General features: G+C 45.3%; 1 long non-coding RNA gene across 1 annotated transcript; it reads left to right on the top strand.

Annotated features, from left to right (window-relative positions):
- The first annotated feature begins 4,165 nt into the window (after positions 1 to 4,165).
- LOC121010017 (uncharacterized) lies at positions 4,166 to 6,814 on the top strand. Its single transcript, XR_005780967.1, has 3 exons — positions 4,166 to 4,214; positions 5,256 to 5,382; positions 6,351 to 6,814. It is a non-coding gene; the product is annotated as an uncharacterized LOC121010017 (long non-coding RNA).
- The last annotated feature ends 13,108 nt before the right edge of the window (positions 6,815 to 19,922 follow it).

Genomic DNA, 19,922 nt, shown 5'->3' with positions numbered 1-19,922 from the left:
TATTACCTAATTGTGTTCCCTTTCCCCGACATGGTGCCTCACGTATGGTATTCTTCTACTTAATGGAATTGGTTTGTTGGGTAGCTGCTTCTTTCTTTGTTTGTTTTTGTTCCCTCAAGCATCTGTAGTAGTTATTAATGCAACTCACCAATATTTCTGGCTTTCTGGCTTCCAGGAAAGTGATTAGGTTACATTAGCTGGTAGCCATACTCCTTATGTGTGAATGGAGTCATGTGACTAGCTCTGGCCAATGAAAAATGAGCAGACATGAGGTGGCTCTTTTCTGGGCTGGAAACTTCACTTGCCAGGGGGAGACATTCCAGAACTCTGTTCTTTTCCATCACTGATTTCATTAGCTGGAGGAAGGAGAATTGGAGCTGAATCCCCAGTCAACCTCTAATGTATGTGCCTCAGAAAGATAGAAGTCTTTGTTTCTAAGACACTCCTATTTGGGGGTTATTTGTTTACTACAGCAGAAGCTAGTCTGTGCTGACTGAGACATATCCTACTCTTTTATTTATTTAGTTTTTAAAATGTTTATTTATTTTTGAGAGACAGAGAGCATGCTAGTGTGGGAGGGGCCGAGAGAGAGGGAGACAGAGGATCTGAGGCAGGCTCTGTGCTGACAGCAGAGATCCCGATGTGGGGCTTGAACTCAGGAACCACGAGACCATGACCCGAGCCAGACACTTAACCCACTGAGCCACCCAGGTGCCCTTCCTACTATTTTATTTATAGTATCTCTAATGCAGTTTAATACGTGGTCATGGAATCCAATCCTTGCTGCTTCCCCACCCCTTCAAAATATGGTCTGAATAGGGGCGCCTGGGTGGCGCAGTCGGTTAAGCGTCCGACTTCAGCCAGGTCACGATCTCGCGGTCCGGGAGTTCGAGCCCCGCGTCGGGCTCTGGGCTGATGGCTCAGAGCCTGGAGCCTGTTTCCGATTCTGTGTCTCCCTCTCTCTCTGCCCCTCCCCCGTTCATGCTCTGTCTCTCTCTGTCCCAAAAATAAATAAACGTTGAAAAAAAAAAATTAAAAAAAAAAAAATATGGTCTGAATAATATAATCTATTTGTCTTTCCCCAAAACCTTTTGATTCATGGCATTAAGTATTACCCCTCCTTGCTTTCCCGGGTGAATCTCGGTGGGATCTGGTCTAAATTGTATACAATATGTTATTAAATTTAGTAATAATTTTTAAATTATTTCATCTTCCCATCCAGAAACATGGCATCTTAGTCATTTTGTTTACAAATTCTTTTACGTCGTTTTCTAGAGAATCCTGCGTATTGATCGTAAACATTATTCTTAAGTATTTTACGTATATCGTTGTTTTGTGTCTGGGGTCATTGTATCAATACAATTTTATAACAGGTTTCTGCTGCTATTTATGAAAGCTTTTTATTTTGTGCATTTTGTTATGAATTCTTCTACCTTACTGTATTTTCATTACGTTTTAATTTAATTATTTCTAGTAATTTTTCAGTTCATTGTTTTCGACTATTTTTCAAACACTTTATTTTTCGGGGCGCCTGGGTGGCGCAGTCGGTTAAGCGTCCGACGTCAGCCAGGTCACGATCTCGCGGTCCGTGAGTTCGAGCCCCGCGTCGGGCTCTGCGCTGATGGCTCGGAGCCTGTTTAACTCTTTATAGAGAATGTATAACGAACTCACATGTATATCCATCTTCTAGCTTTAAAAATTTTTAACTCATGACCACCCTTGTTTTATTTACACTTGCCCAATCCTTATCCACACTGACACACACACACACACACACACACACACACACGCACACACACGCACATGCACACGTGCATGCATGCACACACAAAGATACACACGTGCACACACAGAACACACACACAGTTTTCCACTAAACTGCTCAGCAGAAAATGCCACACAATCATGTCATTTCATATATCCTAATTTTTAGTCTAAATTATGAACTTGTCCTCTTTAATTTAAAATCTCCAAATTCTAGACGTTATCCTGAAAACCTGCCGTTGGCTGTCCCTATAATATGGTTCTACCTTTCTTTTTAATAGAACAGATTATACTTGTGCATCATTAAAAAAAAAATCTTTTCTTAAATTTCCAAACAATAGAAAGGGATGTTCCATGCAGAGTGAATTGATGTCTTTCCCCAGGCCTCAAATACTTCTTTCTCAAGAGTGTCTTGTCTGTTTTTTCTCTCAGATATTCCAGGTTGACATCATGCCATCTGCAAGAAAAACAAAAAACAAAAAACAAAAGCCCGATGAAGGCTAGACCTTCCAACATAACCGAGATTATACTGTTTGTCTCTAGCAATTTGAGAAAGTCGGGATTCATATCCATGAGCTTCAATGCCAGAACACGTGTTTTTAAGTACTATCCCAGACTTTAACACAGTAAAGAAGTATGCTTCTCTTTCCAGGTTACTAAGAACTGGAGGTTGAATTTGATCCAATTCCTATTTGGAATCTATTGAAATGATTGGCTGGTCTTATCCTTTGATTTACTCATGTAAATTTCTGTCTTAATAATGTTACTAATTTAAACCCATTGTTTAGATCCGCAGATAACTAATATTTTGGAATCATATTTGGTTAGCTGTATTTTAACACACTGCTGGTTTCAATTTGTTAAGTGTTTTTTTTTTTCTTTCTTTCTTTTTTTTTTTAGAAAACATTTAAAAGCCCATATTTGTAAGTACGATTGGGCTATAGATTTCTGTGTTATCTTTGTCATATTTTTCTATACTGTAAAATGAATCAGGAAGCTTTTTAACTTTCTCTAACTTTGGAAAGATGATTAGTATGGAGGTAATCTGACCCCCTGGGAGGGTGAAAGTATTCATGTTTTTTAAATTTTTTTGTTTATTTATTTATTTTTGAGAGAGAGACAGAGAGAGTGAGCTGGGGGGGAGGGGCAGAGAGAGAGGGAGAGAGAGAATCTCAAGCAGACTCCGTGCTTACAGCCCCAATGTGGGGCTCGATCCCCCAAACCATGAGATCATGACCCAAGCTAAAACCAAGAGCCAGATGCTTAACTGACTGAGGCACTCAAGAACCCCAAGAAAGTATTCATATTAGATAGGCTAGCTCTGAAGATTTATTCAAAGGCAACTTTTTGATAGTTTTGAAATGCCTCAAATCAATTTTGATCAATTATATTTTCTTAGAAACTGTCCATTGCACTGAGAATTTTCAGAAAAAAATTATTTAATATTGAATTTAACTTGATTCCAAAGATACATATGTGTTAATTTTAGAACACTTGAAAATGTAGTAAAGCAAATTTTAAAAATAAAAATCACATGGATTTCCAGCTCCTTTTAACATTTTGGTTTATAAACTTTATACCTGTCTAGCTGGTTCCATAATTTGTTTAATAAAACATGAAATTTTGTCATTATTTTTCAAAAAACGTGATTTAAGCACTACATAATATTTTACGCTATGGATTTACCGTAAGTTATTTATCTAATTTCTTATTGTTAGAAATTAGTTAATTCTACTTTTTCTTATGAATAACACTAGAATTATATAGCTTTGTAAACATGTACACAATATGTGGTTATTTTCTCAGTATATATTTTTAGAAAGAGAGTTGGTAAGTCAAAGGTTATGAATATTTTAAGCCTTTTTGGTCCTTATTTCCAAGCCAGTTTGCCTATCTATACCTTTACCAACTCTGGCTATTACCGTTCAAATATCTGGCTTGTTTTGTTTTTTTCATCTTTTTGTTATTATTTAGATTAAACATTTTTTTCCATATGTATTGGGCACTTATAGTTCTAATTCTCTGAGTTGCCTATTCATATGCTTCCCCCACTTCTATAGGGTGCTCATATTACCCTTATTAATTTAGATGATCTGTCAACTGTATAGATTGAAAATATTTTTTCCTAGATTGCTGTATGCTTTTGATTTTTAATTTCTGGAGATTACGGAAACGTTTCTTATTTATGTAGTCTATTAATATCTTTTTTCCTTTATGCTTTCTTCTTTTACTTTTTTTTTTTTTTTTTTGTAAAGTTTATTTATTTTTGAAAGAGAGAGAGAAACAGAGCATGAGTGGGGGAGGAGCAGAGAGAGAGAGGGAGACAGAGAGGGAGACACAGAATCCGAAGCAGGCTCCAGGCTCTGAGCTGTCAGCCCAGAGCCAGATGCGTGGCTCCAACCCATGAACCACCAGATCGTGACCCAAGCTGAAGTCGAACGCTTAACCAGGTGCCCCTTTTCTGTTACGTTTATACTTGGAAAAGACTTCATTATTTTATTTTGTAATTTTTCTCATTATTTCATGTAAAAAAGCTCTTATCTCTTATTACTTTCCCTCGCTCGTTTCCAGTTTTATTTGAGCTTATTCTTGCTTTCCTTTTTATTGTTGAATTGGCCGGCATAAAGTCTGTTTTCTTACAGCTTTAATGAGTCACCTTACGCATTTATACTGCGCCTTCTCTTTTTGGTTTTTATCCATTTAATTTGTACCCAGCTTTCCTTCGGCTTGTTTTGTTGTTCATTTGTTAAATTCTGGAAACAAACATTTAATTCACTTATTGTGATTCTTTCTTGTTTAATAATAAAACAACTTATTGCTTTGCATTTCTTTTCCCTAAGTGTAACTTTGGCAGTGGTCCATGAGCTCTGACAAAGCGTTGTTTTGTTCTCATTTTATTGTTGTCTAAATAGTCTGTAACTGAGGTTTTTATTTCCCTTTTGACTCAATAACTATTTATGAGAATTTTTTTACTTATTTATTTATTATCCACGTTTCTAGAATTTTCTTTGTGGCTGTTAGAACTGTTGCCATTTGGTTTAGTTCTATCGGGGAATTTGGCCTGTAAACTTTTCTTTCTCATCGAGATTTTCTCGGCAGTGCAGTACGTGGCAAGCTTTTGAAAACGTTGTACTAACACTTGAAAAAGTATTTATAGGGAACAAAGTTGGATATCCTATATATCTTTAGTCTTAGTTTCTTGTTTTCTCGGTTGATGTATTGAAGGCAGCTGAGGGTCATTAACCTTCTCACAAATGCGTCTCTTTTGGGTCCTGTGTACATTTCCAAAACGTTTAAATATCTTGAAGGTTCATACAGAGCTTTATGATATCTTCATTGGAGATTTTATTCTTGTCCTAATTAAATGGCCTTCTTTCATTCCAAGCCTTGGATTATTTTTTCCTTTCTTTGTGTGCAAATCTGTCCTTTTTCAATGCCTTTTTTTAGACCCCTTATTCTCATTTTTTAATGGGCCTCTCATTTTTTTATAGGTTCATGGAAGTAGAATGTAGTCAAGTTTTACTTCTACTCCGAGGAAATTCAACAACAACTTGGCAAGGTGAAGGGTACATGTTTGGAACCTAGGACCCTGCACACGGAGGCAAGAGAAACACAGGGGTAATTATTATATCTAGGGCCCTATTTCCACCCTTGTAGGTTGGTATTGTCTAGGGAACGTGAATTTACTTTCAGAGCTAATGTGTATGTTCACATTTCTTTTATTTATATTTTGTGTTTTCCATTTTATTTGTATACTTTTTTTGGGTGTTCTCTTTTTGGGGGGCACCTGGATGGCTCCAGTCAGTTAAGCACCTGACTTCCACTCATGTGGAAGTGGGTTCGTGGGTTTGAGCCCCGTGTCCGGGAGTTCCAGCCCCGCGTCGGGCTCTGTGCTGACAGCTCAGAGCCTGGACCCTGCTTCAGATTCTGTGTCTCCCTTTCTCTGCCTCTCCCCCTGCTTGCACTTTGTCTCTCTCTCTCTCTCTCTCTTTCCCTCTCTCTCTCAAAGGTAAATAAAACATTAAAAACATTTTTAATGTTCTTTTTTAAAGGTTATTTGTTTATTTTGTGAGAAAGAGAGAGAGCATGTGTGAGCACAAGCAGGGGAGGGGCAGAGAGAGAGGGAGAGAAAGAGTCCCAAGCAGGCTCCCAGCTGTTAGCGTAGGGCTCAATCCCATGAATCAAGAGATCATAATCTGAGCAGACATCAAGAGTCCAACGCTTAACCGACTGAGCCACCCAGGCGCCCCTGTGTTTTCCATTTTAAATGATGTGTTCATTGATCTCCCAATATAATCCTCACGGGCTTTGTTTTGTTTTGCTCTCTTCTTCCTGTTCTCTTTTCTTAGGATTTGGAAAGTTTTCTTTCTTTCCTAAAAAGCAATTTAAGGTTCTACTGTTAAACTTTCAAGAAAGAGCTCTACCTTGAGCTTGAACCACAGGCTCCTGAGGGTTCAGACAAGTCTGGCGAGCTTCAGGGAGGCACATGCCAGGGGTCTATTTTCATGAAGGACTGAGGGATTTCCTGGGAAAGAAGCATGTACTTTCTCCACATTTATCATCTTCCTTGCATCATTTTCCTTTAGGAATCTCCTAAGAGAAGAGAGCATCACATATAATAAACTGTGGCAGGTTAAAGATGTCTGTGAGTTTTGACGCTCCTCCCATGGAGACCTGGGGTCCTGTGTCTTCTTCTCTTGGACCTGGGCGGGCTCTCTGACTGCCTGACGAGTAGAATTGGGCAGAAGATTCTCTGTGCCGGTTTCTGAGCCCAGGCAACTTCTACTTCCTGTCTCTGGGAGCACTCGCTTTTGGTACCCTAGGCGGCCACGTAAGGAGTAGGACTTCTCTGCTCCACGTGGACAAAGCTGGAGCTACGTGGAGAGTGAAAGGGGCCCCATTGAGCCCAGTCCTCCAGCCATTCACCAGGGTGCCTATGCGGGAGTGGAGAAGCGTTTTGAAAATGAATCCTCTAGCCCAGCTGACACCATGTGACTCAGAGATGAACCGTCCGGCTGAGCCCTGTCTACATCCTTCCCACAGAATCCTGAGCAAGATAAAGTGACTTTATGTATTTGTTTGTTTGTTTGTTTATTTATTTATTAAAGTTTACTTATTTATTTTGAGAGCGGGAAAGAGTGCAAGGAGGGGAAGGGCGGAGAGAGCGGGAAGGAGGGAGAATCGCAAGCAGGCTCCTCACTGTCAGCACTGGGCACAGTGTGGGGCTTGATCTCACGAACGATGAGGTGACGACCTGAGCCCAAATCAAGAGCCGGACGCTTGGCCAACTGAGCCACCCAGGTACCCCCATAAAGTGGTTTTTAAAGTCACCTAATTTGCGAATAGTTGGATACCTCACAATAGGTAACCAATACTCAACTTTGGACATTGGAGAGAAGACTGATGATTTTGAGGGGTGATAACCATTCACCTCTCTTCTGGCCCAGCTCTGCATGGGCTTGTACCTACATACCATGGACAGCAACGCAACCCCGAGGAATCGTTTTTTTATGGCAAACTATTTAGATTATAGGGGTTTAAGCACTACTGCACCCACTAACAAATTATAACCAAAAAAGTTGAGACAATTCCCTTCACCCGTCCTTGTATTTTCTCCACACTTCTCCCTCTCCTTGCATCATTATCAACGACCTTTTCCTTTCTTCTACATTCTGGAGAGTTTCTCTAGCCTGTTCTCCATCCCATGACTTGATGATCACCTATTGATTCTGCCCTTTCCTGCATGAAATCCGGATTTCGATTTTGTCAGTACATTTCTGTTTCCTTACGGTTCTTCTGGATCCCATTTGCGTTTACTTGTATCTCAGTCTGTTGGTGTGAGTCTCATCCCTCTTAGAGCTTGGTATACCAGTTTCATGGAAATCGTATCTTGGTGGATGCTCTTCAGGGCCCCCAAGAGTTCCCTAGAGTCGTTATCTCCTTCTTGTGGATTGTGTTTTCAAAGTCCTGCTCATCCTTTGCCTCTTCAGGGTGTTGCTCTCTTTCCTTTCTCAGTAGGTTGTGGTCACCCGCAATGTTCGCTTTTCCCCTGTTTCTTGAGAAAGCTCTCTCCAGACACAAGGAGGTGTTGAATATCTCTGTCCAGCTCTCTCTTCGCCAGCACACGGGTCTCAAATGCCATTCGCAGTCCAAGCGAGTGGCACATTGGTGTGCTCGGTTTCAGTCTGGCCCATGCTAAGTCACAACTCTAGCTGACTTTTATCTTTAAGGGCTCTGGCGCATCCAGATGGGGGCACTGTCTCCTCCCTCTGAGTTCTGTTTCCTGGTCTGCGTGTTTACAGGGTTCTTCTTGTCTCCACATCCTTCCCCCACACCACTAGGAGCTTCATGTGAACAGACAGACACCGAGTTCTAGGGCTGGGAGTCATAGGTGAAGGTTCTAGATGCTCTTGTGAGCCCCCTTCTGTTTACCATTCCCAAGCAGATGATGCTACATCGCCTCGCCATGCCTTTGCTTGTGCCGTGACCGCTGCCTGGAATGTCTCTGTTGTGCTTGCCCATCGCACAGTGTACCCGGTGAAATCCTGCTTACCTTTGAAGCTCCACTTAAACGTTGTCATCTTCCCTCTGCGAACTTTGCTCCTATGTCCTCATTCTTGCTCTGTGTACCCATGGCATGTGCTCAGGTTTTATAGAGCTTATTTTATTGTCTATCTTATTTTATTTTATTTTTTAAAAGTAACGTCTACACCCAGTGTGGGGCTCAAACTCACAACCTTCAAATCAAGAGTCGCATCCTCTATCAGCTGAGCCCGCCGGGCACCCCCTTCGTTGCCATTTATTGCTGTGAAAAATGGTACGTTCCTCAAAGGAAACGGGCAGGCCTTATTCACTCTCATGTCTCCACCCCCAGCATGGTGCAGGCTTTGCACAGGACCTGATGCATAGTAGGTCTCATACGTGTTTGCGGAAGGGGTTGGTTTTGCTCTCGTGGGGTCTTGCAATTGACTGAACAGCCCAAAGACTCTTGTCACCTCGGGGTCGGAATTGGGTCTCAGGTCAAAAGGGCCCAAGTGTCCGAAGATCAGGCCTCATTGCACCTGCTGGTAGTCTACTGGTGTGAAGGATGTGGCCGGTTCACTCAGGCCATGAGGGTCCTACCTCTCCCTTTGGATGACTCCTTAGGATCAGTCTGTTTAGCAATATCAGTGCTATACTTGGGGAACAGAGTGTAGTGAATCATGGAAGGCCTCCAGTGCCGCGCTCCAGAGTTTGTGGGGGCTAGGAATGCACCGTTCCCTGGTCGTGCACTTCCGGTCATATCTATCCACGTCATTGTTCCCCAGCCCGTCTGTAACGTGGGAGGGATACCAGTACATACCCTGTAGGGTTGTCGTGGAGATTAAATGAGTCACTACACGTAAATCACGGAGCATGCTGCCTGTTCATCGTAAGTGCTACATAAGTGATGCGATTGTTATCCTTCTCAATGGAGGTTGACTGGCCTTATCTGCCTGTGTTGAGAGGGATTCTGAGGCCTCATCTGGGCTTAGCTAGAGAGAAAGTACGGTGTCTCCTGTGCAGGAGGTGGTGGTCCACACGCCATGGATTTGCAAATCTTGCTGTAGGCACTAGGAAACTGAGAAGTTTTCATTTTAGCAGGGCACTACAGGAGTGGTGTGGATCTGTCAGCTTCTAGATGATCCCTGGAGTTTAGTTCTAAGGAGAGGCCAAAGGAATTGCTACCTAATCCCTCTTGGTAGACATGACGGAGCGTGCATGGGCAAACACGTTGAACACATATCACCCGTGCATGTAACACCCAAGAAGACGGAGGCAACAACCTCAAGGTGTGTGACACGTGCTTTTGTCTCTTCTCCGCACCCTGGGCCAAACTTTTCTGTGGCGAAGTAAAGGGTTAAGAGTCTAGAGAGGCTCCTGGGCCCATTTTGCATATGAGCATTTCCATGTTAATAGGACATTTAAGGGAAAATGCTCTCTGTCAATTGATTGTATAAATATTTTATCCCGCGTAAGTGGCAGCAATGACGGTCTCTAGAAGACTTTCCCTGCGAGCGGTGTGAAGGATAAAATTAGGGCGTTATTGTGGAAGAAATAGGACACAACGGGGAGTTACAAACACTTGATCCAAAGTGTAAAAAATGGTCCCCTCGCCTCTGTGCAGCCTGGAGCCTGGGCCGATTAAATCCATAATGGAATGAGTAAGTTTGGGCCGCATAAATTTGTCTCCCTTCCCCAGGAATCCTGCCCGCCGCCCGGCTAGATTAATGGCCAGGAGCCCTGCACATAATGAAGTGCGCTACCCTGGCACCCGTTCATGAATTTATTATGGTGTCCACAATTGGGCTGGATGGCGGAGACATCTTTATAAATCCTGCATTTAGCGCTGCCGAGATGAGCACTTCACTCCTAATGGCGAGCCTGATTTATCACCAGGGGCCTTGCTCCTCAGCCAGGCCCCCTCCTCAGCACTTCTCGAAGGAAATACAGGTCATCTTGCTGATGGAAATGAAATGTGAAGGTAATTAGAGGAAGCCAAATGGAGATGGGAGAGGGGGCACGATGGACATTTTAAATATGTTGGTCATCTTTTTCCTCCGAGCAATTATATCAGGCTGATTTATTTTTACAGTTTATAATCACTTAACTACCTGTGGCTAGGGATTTTTTTCTTTAACCTTAAGCTTTGGACCAAGAGACGGGCTTTTGATTTCTCTTTTTTAGGATGGCATGAGGGGAGCTCAGGTCGAGGGCCTTAGGCTCTGAGTTCCCGTGCATTCTCACAGCCCCTGCGGCTGGCAGCTGGGAGAGGTCCTGGTCAGTCCCTCTCTGGGCCATCCGAGTTGTATGTGGCCCCATACAGGACCCATCTCCACGGGAGGATGTACTCTTCCCAGAAGGTCACAGGGGTTGGCCCACAACAGGGGGCAGAACAGGATTAAGAGTAATGTCTGATGGGCACGGACTCCAATCCCGCCTCCTCGGCCTCCTAGCTAGCTGACGCTGTCTGTCCTACTTCATTTTTCTAAGCCGAAGTGTTTTTTTCATCCATCAAATGGGTATAATAATAGTGTCCCCGTTAGGCTGTTGTGGAAATCACATGAGAAAATGCTTGCAGACTCTCAGCCTAGTGCCTAAATCGGAGTAATCGCCCACAAATTTTAGAGCTGTGAACTCTTTGGGGCCACCACGTTATAACTTGGTCAGCCCACATTGAACTTACAAATTATGTTTGGATACTGTGAATATAGACTTAAGGCTTTACCCTGCCACTTTGGGTTCTCCTTTAGTGGGGAGGGCTGGGCATTGAAGACAATGTCAGTACAGAGCTGCAGAAATGGGGAGAATACATACGATGGGAGCACCATGGAGGAGTCCTAAACCGCCAAGAGTGATTCTAGAGGTGCCGTATCAGGGACGGCTTCCTGGAGCAGAGGAATCTTACCTTTTCAGCATGAATTACAGCTGACCCAACACTTTCATGTGTTGGGTAACTTTACTTTTTGTAAAAAGTAACTTTACTTTTTGTAATAATCTTGGGCAATGGACAACTGACAGGCGAGGAGGTGGGGAACAGAGAGGGAAAGCGGCTTGCAGGGAAGCGGCTTGTCTGCTTGTCCAGAGACAGCAGCGGATTCAGGGTTTACCAACATGGATTTGAATCTTGGCAGGGTGTAGACTTCATACCAGTTGGCGTACTCAACTCCCATCTAATATGAGTGAAATAGAACTAAGAGTTTGGTTGCGATGCACTTGCCTGGGTGACATGATGTGAAGGTGCACGTGTGTGTGAATATATATATACATGGATGTCTATATCTATATCATCTATATCTATATTTATATCTACATCTACATCTCTATCTATATCTATTTATCTCTCTAGATGCTTTTAAGATTTTCCTCTCATCTTTGGCTTTCAACAGTTATTTTATGGTGTGTTTTTGTCTTTAATTCTGCTTGTGGTTCACAGCACACCTTGAGTGTGTCCCCTGATATCTTTGGCAGTTTTGTCACATTCTCAGCCATTATCTTTTCAGACACCGCCTTTTCCCTTTTCCCCATCGTTCTCCTTTTCCAGACATTTTCGGACTGGGTATTTCCTACCCCCATACTCTCCAGATCGTCAGTCCTCTTTTCAGCTGTGTCGAATCTGATAAATCCGTGGATTAAGTTCTTCATTTTAGCTATCGTAATTTCCACCTCTAGACTTTCTGTTGGGTTTATTAGATGCAGGGAGTCTAGCTCCTCGGTTAAATTCTCTTGAATTAGAATTCTTTCTAGAAAGTTCTATTTTCTGGCACATAAGAATCACAGTCATTTTTAAGTTCACCTTGGATAACTCCAATATCTGGATTACCTGTGAGTCTCTCCAGTTGTTGTTGTTGTTGTTTTTTTTTTCATCCTGCCTCCTAGTATGTTTGGCAATTTTTCATCAAATACATATTGTGTGTAAACAGGTGTAGAGGCTCTGGCTGCTGTCTTCTTTTCTTCAGGGAGTTTAGTTTCTAGGAGGCAATGAGAGTGAACTCAGGTCATCCTAACACGTATTGAGATGCCTTAAGGTTAGGTCTCAGCCTCTCCATTGCTACTTCTTAAGCACTAGCAGATATGTGGAGGGGAAAAACGGTAGAGAACTTGAAGCTCGCCTCAGTGAGTTCACTTCTCTTTGGGATCCTGGTCCCTCGGGTCTCGGCTGTTTGGTATTTCTCTGCAGCCCTTCAAACAGAATTTTTAAAAATGCTTAGCCAGATTTTCTAGTTACTCTCATGACGGGGTGACCTACTACAAGCTCACAGCCAAGAGTAGAGGTCTGGCATATATTAGTTACAATTTTGCAGTTTTTTTTTCATATTTTGGTGCCTATAATTTTTATTCTTGTCTAAACTTATTTTTATAGGCTCTTTATAAGCTCATAGGTCCTGTATTCTTCAACTTACCAGCTGAACAAGATTGATAGCGATAATAACAATAAGTAATGTTTATTTAGTGCCTGTTATGTGCCAGAAATAATTCTAACTGCTTTAAAAAAAAACTATTTTTTTAGTGTTTTATTTATTTTTGACAGAGAGAGAGAGAGAGACAGAGACAGAGCATGAGTGGGGCAGGGGCCGAGAGAGAGGGAGACACAGAATCCAAAGCAGGCTCCAGGCTCCGAGCTGTCAGCACAGAGCCCGACACGGGGCTCGAACTCACGGACCTCGAGATCAAGACCTGAGCCGAAGTCGGACGCTCAACCGACTGAGCCATCCGGGAGCCCCTTTTCTAACTGCTTTCATGCAGATTAAGTTATTGGGGCATCATTAACCCCATTTTACAGATGAATCCTGAGCCACAGAGAGGATGGCAGCTGGCCTCCAAGATGGCGCCAAATGCTCCTTGGCTCCCGGTTGGGTGGTCGCCCCCCACCGTGTACCAGGCTTCGTCCGTCTGGCCAGTGAACTGTGCCAGAGGTGATGATACGTCACTGCCGAGATCAGGTTGTAAAAGGCTCTGTGGTTTCCGTCTGGATTATTTGCTCACATCCTTTATTTCTTACATAGGACTTGTTCTCCCTCAGACCCCTTGCTTTCGGAGAAGCCATCTGCCGTGTCACACGTAGTCCTATTTTACAGGGAGGCTCATGTGACCAGGAAAGCCTCCCGCCAACATCTAAGGGAGTACTCTCGGAAGCCCACACAGTACCCCAGTCAAACCTTCAGATGCCTGCGCCCCTGGCCGACAGCATGACCCTGGGCCGGAACCCCCAGCCAAGCCACTGCTGGCTTCCTGACTCTCAGAAACTGTGTGGCACAAAGCGTGTTTCTGATCTTCAGCTGTTGGATTTGGGCGGGGGGGGGGGGGGGGTCCTTTGTCAGGCAGCAGTGGGTAATTAATCCAGAATCCAGAGAGGTTTAAAAATGTTGACGTGGACAGTACAGGGATGAGTATGGGGATTAATCGGGCAAAGCATTCAACTCTGTTGTGGAAAAAAAAGATCGCAGGCTGCAAATATGAAGTTTTTAAATTTGAAAACAAGATTCTGTTCTTTATAAGGAGGGAGGCAGAGGAGAGGAGGGGAGGAGGCAGAGGAGAGCGCATCAGCAGGAAGGAGGCTGGGGACTTTCTCGTCCCCGGTGCTAACACATCAGACTTTTTCTTGCAGGAAGACGACCTAAGACCTAGTGAGAGTGAGCGTTTCCTGACAGCTGACAAGAGAACAGAAACCTCAGTCCTACGACCGTAAGACACTGCTTTCCATGAACAACCTGGATGAACCTGGAAGAAGATACCAAACCAAGCTGCGGCTGACCCCCTGGCTGCAGCCTCGTGAGCCCCCTGAGCATGGAACTCGACAAGGCTCGATTCAGATTTCAGAGCCCTGGAAGCTGCGTGATAATAAATCTACGTCGTTTTATGTTTGTGGCGAGTGCTAAGCAGTTAACACTAACACCAAGTTAAAAGGCAACATTTAAGGAGAACCTGGGTGGCTCCGTCGACCTCGCAGTTCGTGGGTTCAAGCCCCGCATCGGGCTCTGTGCTGACAGCTCGGAGCCCGGAGCCTGCCTCAGATTCTGCGTCTCCCTCTCTCTCTGCCCCTCCCCTGCTCACGTTCTGTCGGTCTCTCTCAAAAAACAAACACACGTTAAAAATTAAAAAAAAATAAAATAAAATGCAACATTTAAGTTTTAAAAGTCAAGCAAGGATTACAGTAAAGGTTCTTTGGATGGACTCCCTCCCCCGTTTGAAATTAGAAATGATGGCTGACAGCGACAAGTTTTATTTTACTCTCACATCCAGCCTCAACCTGAATATTGTTGAGAGTCAGGGAGATCCAGATTTCCTCAGATAAGCCGTTATTAATCGCTCAATTTGCAAATCCTGGGTGCTCTTCAATTATTCAGAGCTAGAAGGAGAAGCTTAACTTCGGGGCCTGTCCCAGAGCGATTTTGCTGGTCAGTCCAAGTTAATGATTTGGTGGTCCTGGGTGTATTAAATTTGGTATCCAGCATCTGGAGAGTTGCAGGGATTAAAAAAAAAAAAATGCTTTTAGAAATAACGAGAACTATGTTGTTTTTTTTTTTAATTTTTTTTTTAACATTTATTTATTTTTGAGACAGAGAGAGACAGAGCATGAATGGGGGAGGGTCAGAGAGAAGGAGACACAGAATCCGAAACAGGCTCCAGGCTCCGAGCTGTCAGCACAGAGCCTGATGCGGGGCTCGAACTCCCGGACCGTGAGATCATGACCTGAGCCGAAGTCGGCCGCTTAACCGACCGAGCCACCCAGGCGCCCCTGAGAACTCTGTTTTAAAAAGAATTATAAGTGGAGTATTTGGGAAATCTCTGAAGGACTTTGATCAGATTCAGGGCTCCAGAAGACACAGGAAAAATCCCAGGCTTGGCAATTTCCCCAAGGACTTTCTAGCTGTGCTTTTTGTTGATCTGTAATTACTTTAGTTAGAGTGTCTTACCTCTTCCTTCACACTACCTTAGAAGGTCATTAGGTCACAAGTGTTTCCACACATGGACGCACACACCCACGTATGTACGTGAGTGTATATATATCTATGACATTAATATGTATGTACATATATGAAGCATTATGTATGCATATATATGAGGCAGTGTGTGTGTGTGTGTGTGTGTGTGTGTGTGTGTGGCATTACCTATACCTATGTATATTCCGAAAGGGAGCCCAGGTCTGAGTAGGGGGTTGGAGCTAAGGGCACTGGTGGGCACAGGATGATGTGTGCCTATATGTATAATAAGTGGAGAACAAATACACAACTATTTGAGAACATACTGCTTACTATATTCAAGTTTACCGTGCTCCTCTGCTGACTTTTCATTGTGTATTCAGTGGACACGATCTCACCGAGGAGGCCAAAGAGGTTTGGTATGCATTAAGGCTGCTTCGGCAATCTGATTCCGGTTGTGCAAAAATATGCAGTCTCAGAATGATCTAGAACGTGGTTTTCAACTCAGCAATACCGACACTTGGGGGCCGACAATGTCCGGCGCATTAGAGATGTTCTGTAGCATCCCTGGTCTCTACCCACAAGATTCCAGTAGCACCTCCCCAAGCCCGCTCCGGGCCATGACAATCACAACTGTCCCCTGGGGGACAAACCAGGCAGCTGGGAACCTCTATTCTAGAAGAAACCAAGCTTCGGGCTTAGAGCAGCTGTTTGGGCCCAACAGTTTTTCTTCTTCTTGGGCTCCTCCCATCTGGCACTCGGTATTGGGGATCTTCAGAGAGCCAGGAACTGGGTGCCAACCGTTCCCTAGTTGGCAAGGTACCTTATCTTCTCTGTCTCTCCATCTCTGAGTCTCTGTGTCACACACGCACACCCGTCGTCTTTTCCTGTCCGACCCCGGCAGTCTGCATGGATTGGGGCTAACACAAATTCAAGGCAAGAAAGGAGGCGCTGTTCCACTGACTAATCAAATACACATAAAAGCTCCTTCTGAACTATAATTACGTTTGTTCGCTCCTTGGGTTGATTTATTTTTTATTTTAATTGTCAGCCCTGCTCCACCATGATGCTAATAGAAATGTTATTGCAGCCAATATGCGCTAAAATGATGTCTAAAGATTATTAATGAAAGCAATAAGAAGGTGTCTTCATAATAAGTCAGCATTAACGGAGTAATTCATTTTACCTGATGTAATTGGATTGTAGCGTCTCAATAGCCTGGGACTTCCTCCTAATTGGGATTAGCTACAGCTTCCTCCTTTTAGGAGAACATTTAACTCTTCCTCTTCTACTTTCCAGTTTTTTATGAAGTCATTAAATGTGAACCGTTGGGCATTTCGGGAAAGGGAGCCAAGATCTGAGTAGACACGGGGTGGTGAGGGGAAGGGGCGGAGCCTAGGTCACCGAGGGCCCCAGGCCAGGAGAGTCAGTCCTGCCCTCCTCCCTTCCTTCTCGATCCTCCCTGCCAGCCCCTCCTCCTCCCTCCTCCCCAAGCTCAGCTTCCTCAGCCCCGCCTCTTCCTGTTCACCAACCCTTCGGATTCTTCGGGAAGGAGGCTGGGATCTTAGCGTGGAAGTGAGGCCAAAACCATGCTCTGCGAGGCTCGATTTAGCCAGCGTCCCCTGGCCTGTTAAGAGGAAACTCCGATCTAGGTCCTACCGGGTTCCCGGGATTCAGGTCGGTCTCCGGGTCCCGTGGAACAGCTCCAGAGCAGCCTTGTTTTCTTGATGAGGAAATCGGGGCTCCGGCACCAGACCCAGGCTGTCCACCTGCTTTGCCCTGAAACGCCCTCCCCCCGCACCCTCCCCTCACTCAGGCAGCCAAGAATGTTCGGGCAGATTCCCCCAGGTTGGGGAATTCATGGTACAGGAAAGGATTTTACGGGGGTGCAGAGACCAAGAGTGTTTCCTGAATATGACTTTTAATGAGAGTTGGGGGAAAAGACGAGCATCGGACACTGAGCAGCAGAGCCAGAGGCAGTAGATGGTCGCAATAACCGTCACCTTCCTCTTCCTCCTCCCCCTCGTCGTCATCTCAACGGCAGGCGCCACATAGCGAGCCATTATCCCGTGCCAGGCAACGGCGCACTTGCCAGGCGTTATCTCATTTAACCTTTACAGCCCTTCCCCCACCTTCTCGTCATCTCTACTATGTGTGCGGAGGCACAGAGCACGCAAGCAAGTTGCCCAAGCTCACACAGCATTGCCAGGCAGCCTGAAGAAATAGATTAGGACGACGGTTCTGGGCTCAGAGGCCGGGAGATAGTCAGGCTACACTCCCAGGGCAGGGAGGACATCGCTGCTGAAACCCAGTCACCGCTGCCGCCCGTGGCTTCCACTGACCTTTGGCCAGGCCGTGGCGACCAATGCCAGACAGCCCTCTACTCTGTGCCCCGCTTGGGATCCCAAACTGCCCCTCCAGAGCTTGGGCAAGAAATATCTGTTTGGATAGGCCTACGTATTATGGTCCCAGACACAAGGGCAGATGGGAAGGTGATTGTTTCTGCAGTAGTACACGGTCTCTGTCCTGTGAGCCGTGAAACGATGAAAAATTCTGGAACACGGCTGTTCTCAGACTTTTCGGTCTCAGGATCCCTTTGCATCTCAAAAATTATTACTGTTGAGGAATCCAAAACCTTGTGTTCAGGGGAGTTATTTCTCTTGCTATTTTACTTACCACGTTAGAAATTAAGAATGAGATGGGGCGCCTAGGTGGCTCGGCCGGTTGAGCCGCCGACCTCGGCTCAGGTCACGATCTCACAGTCCGTGAGTTCGAGCCCCGCATCGGGCTCTGGGCTGACAGCTCAGAGCCTGGAGCCTGTTTTGGATTCTGTGTCCCCCTCTCTCTCTGCCCCTCCCCTGTTCATACTCTGTCTCTGTCTCAAAAATAAATAAACGTTAAAAAAAAAGAAATTAAAGAATGAGAAATATTTACTAATTTATTGACATATCTACATAATAACAATAATGAAGCGTGTCACTGTTTTACAGCCTTATAAACGTAGAATGGTCTCTGGGGACACTCCCCTAAAGGCTCCCGAGAGAGTGACAATTGAAAAAAACGGCAAATAACGTTTTAGCATGACCATGGAAATAATGGGTAGGCTTCTGGAACCCCCAGGGGTTCCTTGGCCTCACTTTGAGAACCACCGCCCTAAGACACAGAACAACTTCAGCGATCAGATAAAATCCAATACCGAGGTGTGTCCCCTGCCCCCCTCCTCCCTCCCCGACCCTCCTGAGGCTGAGCTCCTCCCACTCTTTTGCCTGACGTGTGGGCAGGGCTTCCCTAGCCTGTAGCCCTGCCACCTGTGGGAGCTATCTGCAGACAGTGCCGGACAGACATAGAATTTTCTGGAGTGCTTGGTATTTCGTTAAAGTGGGAAAGAAGCTCCCCCTTCGTTTTCTGTGGTCCTGCTGTGTGCCGGGCACAGAACCAGGCCCTGGGGACAGAGTAGCGGATTCGGCATGGCCCCTCGCGGACAAGCTAACAGATGATCTCACCGCCCCAATCCGGTGCTCTGATTAAAGCAAAGGGTGCTGGGGACCCCAAGGGGGGAGCGGCGTGTTGACCTGGGTCGGGAGCCACAGGCTCCGTCTGCGGGAATACTCTTGCCCAAGTCTCCCTTCAACCCCAGGGAAGGTTGAATGCCTCCTCAACTCCTCCTCTGTGTTCGCCTCTGCGCAAGTCAGGCTGCTTAGGGATCACCCACTCCTCCAAGTAAGGGCAGGAGACTCGAGGCCCCAGTGGGCAGCCCACAACCAATGACGGATGGGGAGTCAGCACCCCGGCCCCCTTGTCCTTGGGTGGTCGGTAACTCTGAAGAGCGCTCCCCACAGTGTCCCCGAAGTCCTCAGAGAGCCACAGGGTCACCTGCTCAATTACACACTTTTTGTGGGGTCCCTCCTTCTCCTGCCTCACTTCCCCACTCTCCTGCTGGCATTTCCCGGGGCCATCTTCCCAATAAACTATTTGCATACGAACCCTTATCTCGGGGTCTGCCTCTGGGGAAAACAGAAAATGGGGTTTAACGGATTTTCAGATGCTCCAGCACAGAAGTCTAGCGCAGCACGTTTGTGTGATCCTTGGTTCGGTGTCTGGGTTCCCACAAGACTGGAAGTGCCTTGGCAAGAGAACCGTGACCCTCTGTTCGTTATTGAATCCTTAGTACTGAAACACAGGTTTTGGCACACGGTTGTCCCCCCTTGGGAGAACACTTGTTGACAGACTGAGCGTCCAAGATGATTAAATGCATGAAATCCTTCACACTATTCTCCAGCTGTCCTAGCAAGTTCAGCCGCCATCGTCACAGAAACCTTGTTGCTAGGGCAGGGGTTGGCACCCATTTTCTGCGAAGGACCAGGGAGTAAATATTTCAGGCTTTAGTGCTGCTACACAGCCTCAGTTGCTGTCGTAACTATCCAGCGTGGCTGTTGTAGCACGAAAGCAGCCATACGCAATATGTATGTCCCAATAAAGCTTTATCGACAGAAACAGACGGTCGGAATTTGGCCCGAGCGCCACAGTTTACTGACTTTAGTCCAGGATACAGACGTCAGCCATTCCGTGCGTGGTGTTATTCAAAGCATTATGTTTGGTTCTCACGGCGGGACGGCTGTCCTCCTTCCGAGAACCCTCCTCAGGCCCCTCCACAGCTCCACCCTTCCCCTCCCTCACTGTCCAGGAGCTCTTCTGAGGTGAGTGCGGATCACCTCA

The sequence above is a fragment of the Herpailurus yagouaroundi genome, unplaced genomic scaffold, assembly GCF_014898765.1.
Source record: "Herpailurus yagouaroundi ecotype Mexico unplaced genomic scaffold, PumYag 190, whole genome shotgun sequence".
Taxonomy (NCBI): Eukaryota; Metazoa; Chordata; class Mammalia; order Carnivora; family Felidae; genus Herpailurus; species Herpailurus yagouaroundi.
This window is presented reverse-complemented; position numbering and strand designations above follow the sequence as displayed.